Here is a 9,077-nt window from a genome sequence, read left to right as displayed (position 1 = left end):
TGGAAGCAGCTTGTGGAAACGTAGTGTGAAAGAAACGAGTCAGAATGCGCGATACTCTACAGTGAGGAACACATTGTGTGGAGGGGTTCTCTCCACTAAACTCTTGTGTCATGATGTTGGAAGGGCCTTCAAACGTACGTGAGCTAGCCTCAACAGAGCCTTACGCTGAACTCAGAGAAACAAGGCCATGTCAAAACTGATTTCATGCTCACATCTTGGTACGGGAAAATGAAGCTTTTCGAGGTATATGTGTCAGTGTCTTCCACTCACCTCTCCAGAAACAACACGGTAGAGGGAAATAGTACTTCTACTGCCATCTACAGGGAAGAAGATGGAAGAACTTTGCAACGGTCACAGCGAAGGCATAGGTACCGGGCCATATACCGCTGCTTGAGAAAGAAGTCGCGTCGAAAGCTTCTCCCAACTCAGATCTTGTTTCGGGAAGAGAGAAGGGTTTTCAGTACTTGGTATGAAAACACAAGGAAAACGCCCCATGCTGAATGGTGAAGAATAGTGTGGGTCGCATGTGACAAGCAACACACTCGTTGTCCCCTAGAGAGGAGTGTGTCTGGAAATGAGAGGAAGCGTAAGGAACGTGCTATACACTGAGGTCTACAAAACAACTCTCTGGAGGTGCGGTCTTTCGACTGCCATCTCCTCTGCTAAGAAACGAAGCGGCTTGAAGCAAAGTGTGAAAGAAAGCAGAGGGGAAGCGTGATCTACATTACTCGCGGAACAACTTCTTAAAGAGGGCTTTTCTCAACGAACACCATGCATCCGTCACGAAGATAGAAGGGTCTTCAAAAGTATGCGAGTTAGCCAGAGGAATGGCATACACGAATCTCTGCGAACCAAGTCTATCTCAAACGCGACTTCGAGCTCCCATCTGGGTTCGCGAGGAATTCATAGTCACAAAACGTATGTGTTGAATCCTAAACAAAGGGAGTACTCTTCAGTCTGAAGAAACACCACTGCAGAGAAACCGTGTTTCAACTAACATCTTCCCTGAACATGGTAGACTTTTCCAACGTAAGTGTGAAATCGCAAGGAATGTGCCCCGTGCCTGGGCTACAGAAGTAATTAGAGTAGAATGTCTGTCCCCATTCGAATCTTATTCCGTGAGAAGTGTTTTCAAGAGTAGGAGAGAGAGCAGATGGAACGTGTCAAGGTTTTCATTGTGAGAAGGAAATCCGTCAGGAAAGCCATACACGTAAGAATGAGAAGCACTTTAGCATGAAACGGTGAAGGCATCTAGAATGGACCCTGTGACGGTGCTCGAGAAACCATTTGTGAAGAAGGCTTCCCTCAGCTGTCCTACCGTTTCAGTAAGATGGAAGTGTTTTCCGTAGTGGGTGTGAAGGCGTAACGGACATGGACTAGACTTAGCTCTCCGTGTCGAATGTGCCTACCGTCGTGACATGAAGAACGATGTGTATGGAAATGGATGATGTGAGCAAGCCTAAGGAAGATGGCATACGTTTGTTTAACTCTTAGAACAAATCTATAGTGTTGCCGTTCTTCGACTACCATCTCTTTTCGTAAGGTTGGAAGCAGCTTGTTAAACCTTGTGTGCAAGGAAAGAGATGGAACGCGCGATCCTGTACAGCGAGGAACACGTTGTGCGGAGGGTTTCTCTCCTTTACGTCCTGTGTCATGCAGGTGGATGGGTCTTCAAATGGACGTGGGCTCGCCTCAAGCGTAATAGCCTTACACGGAACTCTGAGAAACAAGGCCACGTCAAAGAGGCTTTCATGCGAACATCTTGGTTTTTGAAGAAGCTCTTTGAGATATATGTGTTGCTCTCTATGGGAAGGGTCTTACACTCAGCTCTCAAGAAACAAAACTGGAGGGAAATACTCTTTCCACGACCACCTACAGGGAAGAAGATTGAAGAATTTTCCAACGTTCGCAGTGAAGGCACAAATACTGTGCCATATACCACTGCTTGAGAAAGAAGTTGTCGAAAGCTTCTCCCAACTCAGATCCTGTTTCAGGAAGCTAGAAGCGTTTTCAGTACTTCTCGTGAAAGTGTAAGGAAATGCCATAGGCTGAATTGTGAAGAAAAATATGGGTCGAATGCTACCACCAACTCACAAGTTGTCCCCTATAGAGGTGTGTGTCTGGAAATCGGGGGAAGCGTAAGGAATGAGTTCTGCACTTAAGTCTTCAAAAACAATGCTGTGGAGGAGCGGTCTGTCGACTCCCTTCTCCTTTCCTAAGGATCAAAGTGGCTTTACACCAAGCGTGAAAGGAGGCAGAGGAAAAGCGTGATCGACCTTCTTCGTGGAACAACTTTGTATGGAGGGCTTCCCTCAATGAACACCGTGGGTCAAGACGCTAGAAGGGTTTTCAAACGTATGTGAGTTCCCCAAAGGAAAACCACAGACTAAAGTGTGCGAAATAATTCTGTGTCAAACGCGACTTCGAGCTTCCATCTGGGTTCACGGGGAAACCATAGTCAGCACATGTATGTGTTGATCCTAAACCGACGGCGTGCACTTCAGTCTGAAGAAACACCACTGAAGAGAAACCTTGTTTCTACTAAAATCTTCCCTGAACATGGTAGTCTATTCCCATGTAAGCTTGACATCACATGGAAGGTGCCCCATGCCTGTGCTACAGGAATAATTAGTGTAGATTGTCTCTCCCCATTCGAATCTTGTTCCGTGAGAATTGTTTTCAAAAGTAGTAGAGAGAGCAGAGGGAAGAGGTCATGTCTTTAAGTGTGAGAAGGAAATCATGGAAAGCCATACACCTAGGTATGAGAGGCATTCGGGCATGAACGTGTGAAGGCGTAAGGAATGTGCCCTGTGACGGTGTTTGACAAACCACTTGAGATGAAGTGTTTTACAGATTTTGGATACTAGCCTTTTATCGGATATGTCATTTGGAAATATTTTCTTCCATTCTGTCGGTTGTCTTTTGGTTTTGTGGACTGTTTCTTTTGCTGTGCAAAAGCTTTTTATCTTGATGAAATCCAAAGAGTTCATATTTGCCCTTGCTTCCCTTGCATTTGGTGAGGTTTCTTGGAAGAATTTGCTGCAGCTGAGTTCGAAGAGGTTGCTGCCTCTCTTCTCCTGTAGGATTTTGATGGACTCCTGTCTCACGTTTAGGTCTTTCAACAATTTGGAGTCTATTAGTGTGTGTGGTGTAAGGAAATGGTCCAGTTTCATTCGCCTGCAAGTGGCTGTCCAATTTTCCCAACACCATTTGTTGAAGAGACTGTCTTTTTTCCATTGGACATTCTTTCCTGCTTTGTCAAAGAGGAGTTGACCATTGAGTTGAGGTCCATTTCTGGGCCCTCTATTCTGTTCCATTGATCTATGTGTCTGTTTTTGTCTCAGTCCCTTACTCTCTTGTTGATTACAACTTTGTAATAGAGCTGGAAGTCCGGAATTGTGATTCCGACAGTTTTACTTTTTTTTTATTCAAGATTCCTCTGGCTATTCGGGGTCTCTTCTGGTTCCATACAAATTTTAAGATTATTTGCTCCATTTCTTTGAAAAAAGTGGGTTGTATTTTGGTGGAGATTGCATTGAATGTGTAGAATGCTCTAGGTAGAATTGACCTCTTCACAATGTTGGTTCTCCCAGTCCATGAGCATTGAACATTTTTCAATTTCTTTGTGTCTTCTTCAATTTCTTGCATGAGTATTTTATAGATTTCTGAGTACAGATCCTTTGCCTCTTTGGTTCAATTTATTACTAGGTATCTAATGGTTTTGGGTGCAATTGTGAGTGGGATCGACTCCTTGCTTTGTCTCTCTTCTGTCTTGTTGTTGGTGTATAGGAATGCCACTGATTTCTGTGCATTGATTTTATATCCTGCTACTTTACTGAATTCCTGTGTGAGTTCTAGCAGTTTTGGGGTAGAGTCTTTTGGGTTTTCCTCATACAGTATCATATCTTGTGCAAAGAGTGAGAGTTTGACTTCCTCTTTGCCGATTTGGATGCCTTTGATTTGTTTTTGTTGTGTGATTGCTGTCGCTAGGGCTTCTAATAGTATTTTGAAAAGCAGGGGTGATAGTGGACAACCCTGCCAAGTTCCTGACCTTAGGGGAAAAGCTCTCAGCTTTTCCCCATTGAGAATGATAGTCGCTGTAGGTTTTACATAGATGGCTTTATGCTATTGAGGGATGTAAACTCTATGCCTATGCTCTGAAGAGTGTTGATCAGGAAAGGGTGCTGTAGTTTGTCCAATGCATTCTCTGCATCAATTTAGAGGATCATATGATTCTTGTTCTTTCTTTTGTTAATGTATTGCATCAGGTAGATCGATTTATGGATGTTGAACCAAACTTGCAGCCCAGGGATAAATCCCACTTGATAATAGAGAATAATCTATTTGATGTATTGTTGGATGCTATTGGCTAGTATTTTGGTGAGAATTTTTGCATCCATGTTCATCAAGGATATTGGTCTGTAATTCTCCTTCTTAATGGGGTCTCTGTCTGGTTTTGGGATCCAGGTAATTGTGGCCTCATAAAATGATTTTGGAAGTTTTCCTTCCATTGCTGTTTTTTGGAAGATTGACAGGAGAAAAGGTAGTAATTCTTCTTTAAATGTCTGATAGAATTCCCCTGGGAAGCCATCTGGCCCTGTGCTTTGGTTTGTTGGGAATTTTTTTCGATGACTGCTTCAATTTCCTTAGTGGTTATAGGTCTGTTCAGGTTTTCCATTTCTTCCTGATTCAATTTAGGTAGTTGATACATCTCGAGGAATGCACCCATTTCTTCCAAGTTATCTAATTTGCTGGCATAGAGTTGCTCATAATATGTTCTTATAATTGTATTTCTTTGGTGTGAGTTGTGATCTCTCCTCTTTCATTCATGGTTTGGTTGATTTGGGTCATTTCTCCTTTCTGTTTGATAAGTCTGGCCAGGGGTTCATCAATCTTCTTCATTATTTCAAAGAACCAGCTCCTAGTTTCTTTGATCTCTTCTACTGTTCTTTGGGTTTCTATTTTATTGATTTCTGCTCTGATCTTTAATATTTCTCCTCTCCTGCAGGCTTTAGGCTTTATTTGCTCTCTTTCTCCAGCACGACTAGGTGTAGGTTTAGGTTGTGTATTTGAGACCTTTCCTGTTTCTTGAGAAAGGCTTGTATTGCTCTATACTTTCCTCTCAGGACTGCCTTTGCTGTATCCCAAAGATTTTGAACAGTTGTGTTTCCTTTTCATTGGTTACCATGATTTTTATTAATTCTTCTTTAATTTCCCGCTTGACCCATTCATTGTTTAGTAGGATGCTCTTTAGCCTCCATATACTTGAGTTCTTTCCGACTTTACTCTTGTGACTGAGTTCCAGTTTCAAAGCATCGTGGTCTAAAAATACGCACGGAATAATCCCAGTCTTTTGGTACCAGTTGAGACCTGATTTGTGACCTAGGTAGTGATCTATTCTGGAGAATGTTCTATGGGCTCTAGAGAAGAATGTGTATTCCGTTACTTTGGGATGGAATGTTCTGAATATGTGTGTGAAGTCCGTTTGGTCCAGTGTGTCATTTGAAGTCTTTATTTCCTTGTTGATCTTTTGCTTAGATGAGCTGTCCATTTCAGTCCGGGGGGTGTTAAAGTCCCCCACTATTATTGTATTGTTGTCAATGTGTTTCTTCGCTTTTGTGATTAATTGCCTTATAAAATTGGCTGCTCCCACGTTAGGGGCATAGATATTTACAATTGTTAGATCTTCTTTTTGGAGAGACCCTTTAAGTAGGATATAGTGTCCTACTTCATCTCTTATTACAATCTTTGTTTTAAAATCTAATTTGTCTGATAGAAGGATTGCCACTCCAGCTTTCCTTTAGTGTCCATTAGCATGGTAAATGGTTTTCCACCCCCTCACTTTCAATCTGGGCGTGGCTTTGGGTCTAAAAGGAATCTCCTGCACACAGCGTATTGAGGGGTCTTGTTTTTGAATCCAATCTGCTAGCCTGTGTCTTTTGATTAGGGCATTGAGCCCATTTACATTCAGGGTAACTATTGAAAGGTATGAATTTAGTGCCATTGTATTGCCTGTAGGTGACTGTGACTGTATATTGTCTGTGTTCCTTCCTGATCTATGCAGCTTTTAGGCTCTCAATTTGCTTAGAGGACCCCTTTCCAGATTCCTTGGAGGGCTGGTTGCATGTTTGCAAATTCCCTTAGTTTTGGTTTGTCCTGGAAGTTTTTTAGCTCTCCTTCTAATTTCAAAGACAGCCTAGCTGGATATAGCATTCTTGGCTGCATATTTTTCTCGTTTAGTGCTCTGAAGGTCTCATGCAAGTCCTTTCTGGCCTGCCAGGTCTCTGTGCGTAGGTCTGTTGCCAATCTAATGTTTCTACCATTGTAGGTTACATATCTCTTCTCCCGAGCTGCTTTCAGGATTTTCCCTTTGTCTCTGAGAGTCATCAGTTTTACTATTAGATGTCGGGGTGTTGACCTCTTTGTATTGATTTTGAGAGGGGTTCTCTGTGCCTCCTGGATTTTGATGCCTGATTCCGTCCTCACATGAGGGAAGTTCTCTGCTACTATGTGCTGCAATATACCTTCTGCCCCTCTCTCTCTTTCTTCTCCTTCTTGGATCCCAATTATTCTAATGTTGTTTCGTCTTATCCTATCTCTTATCTCTCGAATTCTGCCCTCGTGATCCTATAGTTGTTTCCCTCTCTTGTACTTAGCCTCTTTATTTTCCATCATTTGATCATCTATATCGCTGATTGTCCATTCTGCTTCATTTATCCTAGCAGTTAGTGCCCCCATTTTGTTTAATAATTTTTTATTGTTATGTTCATCACCATACATTATATAATTCGTTTCTGATGTAGTGTTCCATGATTCATTGTTTGTGCATAACACCCAGTGGTCCACGAAGAATGTGCCCTCCCTAATACCCATCACCAGCCTGACGCATCCCCCCAACCCCCCTCCCCTCTAGAAACCTCAGTTTGATCTTCAGAGTCCATCATCTCTCATGGTTCGTCACCCACCCTCCGACTTACTCCCCTTCATTCTTCCCCTCCTGCCATATTCTTCTTGTTTTTTTTTTCTTACATATATTGCATTATTGGGTTCAGAAGTACAGATCTGTGATTCATCAGTCTTGTACAATTCACAGCGCTCACCATAGCACATAAGCTCCCCAATGTCTCTCCCCCAGCCACCCCATCCTTCCCTACCCCCACCTCTCTGGCAACCCTCAGGGTGTTTCCTGAGATTGAGAATTCCTCATAACAGTGAGGTCATATGATACATGTCTTTCTCTGATTGACTTATTTCACTCAGCATAAACGCTCCGGTTCCATCCACGTCGTTGCAAATTGCAAGCTCTCGTTCCTTTTGAATGCTGTACACTATTCCATTGTGTATATATACCACAGCTTCTTCATCCATTCAGCTGTCGATGGACATCTTGGCTCTTTCCACAGTTTGCCTATTGTGGACATTGCTGCTATAAACATTGGTGTGCACGTACCCCTTCGGATCCCGCATTTGTATGGTTGGGTTAAATACACAGTAGTGAAATTACTGGATCGTAGGGTAGCTCCATTTTCAACTGTTTGAGTAACCTTCATACTGTTTTCCAGAGGGTTGCAGCAGCTTGCATTCCCACCAACAGTGTAAGAGGGTTCCCATTTCTCCGCATCCCCGCCCACATCTGTCATTTCCTGACTTTTTAATTTTAGCCATTCAAACTGGTGTGAGGTGGTATCTCATTAAGGTTTGGATTTGGATTTCCCTGATGCCGGGGGATATGGAGCACTTTTTCATGGGTCTGTTGGCCATTTGGATATCTTCTTTAGAAAAATGTCTGTCCATGTCTTCTGCCCATTTCTTGATTTGATTAGTTGTTCTTTGGGTGTTGAGTTTGATATGTTCTTTAGAGATTTTGGACACTAGCCCTTTATCGGATATGTGATTTGCAAATATTTTCTCCCACTCTGTCGGTTGTTTTTGGTTTTGTGGACTGTTTCTTTTGCTGTGCAAAAGCTTTTATCTTGATGAAATCCCGAGAGTTCATTTTTGACCATGCTTCCCTGGCCTTTGGCAATGTTTCTAGGAAGAGGTTGCTGCGGCTGAGTTCGAAGAGGTTGCTGTCTGTGCTCTCCTGTATGATTTTATGGACTCTTGTCTCATGTTTAGGTCTTTCAAACATTTGGAGTCTCTTTGTGTGTGTGGTGTAAGGAAATGGTCCAGTTTCATTCGTCTGCATGTGGCTGTCCAATTTTCCCAACACCATTTGTTGAAGAGATTGTATTTTTTCCATTGGACATTCTTTCCTGCTTTGTCAAAGAAGAGTTGACCATAGAGCTGAGCGTCCATTTATGGCCTCTCTGTTCGGTTCCATTGACCTATGTGTCTGTTTTTTTCGCGGTCCCGTACTGTCTTGATGATGACAGCTGTGAAATAGACCTGGACGTCCGGAATTGTGATGCCGCCAGCTTTTCTTTTCTTTTCTCAAGATTCCTCTGGCTATTCGGGGTCTCTTCTGGTTCCATACAAACTTTAGGATTATTTGTTCCATTTCTTTGAAAAAAGTGGATGGTACTTTGGTGGGGATTGCTTTGAATGTGTACATTACTCTAGGTAACATTGACATCTTCACAATGTTGGTTCTCCCAGTCCATGAGCATGGAACGTTTTTCCATTTCTTTGTGTCTTCTTCAATTTCTTTGATGAGAATTTTATAGTTTTCTGAGTAGAGATCCTTTGCCTCTTTGGTTCAATTTATTCCTAGGTATCTTATGGTTTTGGGTGCAATTGTAAATGGGATCGACACCTTGATTTGTCTCGCTTCTCTCTTGTCGTTGGTGTATAGGAATGCCACTGATTTGTGTGCATTGATTTTATACCCTGCTACTTGACTGATTTCCTGTATGAGTTCTAGCATTTCTGGGGTGGAGTCTTTAGTGTTTTCCTCATAGAGTATCTTATCATGTGCATAGCATAAGAGTTTGACTTCCTCTTTGCCCATTTGGATGCCTTTGAAGTCTTTTTGTTGTGTGATTGCTGTGGCTAGGACCTCTAATAATATTTTGAAAAGCAGGGCTGATAGTGGACATCCCTGCCACATTCCTGACCTCAGGGGAAAAGCTCTCAGC

Source organism: Eumetopias jubatus, unplaced genomic scaffold (assembly GCF_037043125.1).
Source record: "Eumetopias jubatus isolate StellerSeaLion01/CBP00866 unplaced genomic scaffold, mEumJub1_p1.0 scaffold_10, whole genome shotgun sequence".
NCBI lineage: Eukaryota > Metazoa > Chordata > Mammalia > Carnivora > Otariidae > Eumetopias > Eumetopias jubatus.
Note: the sequence above shows the minus strand (reverse complement) of the source record.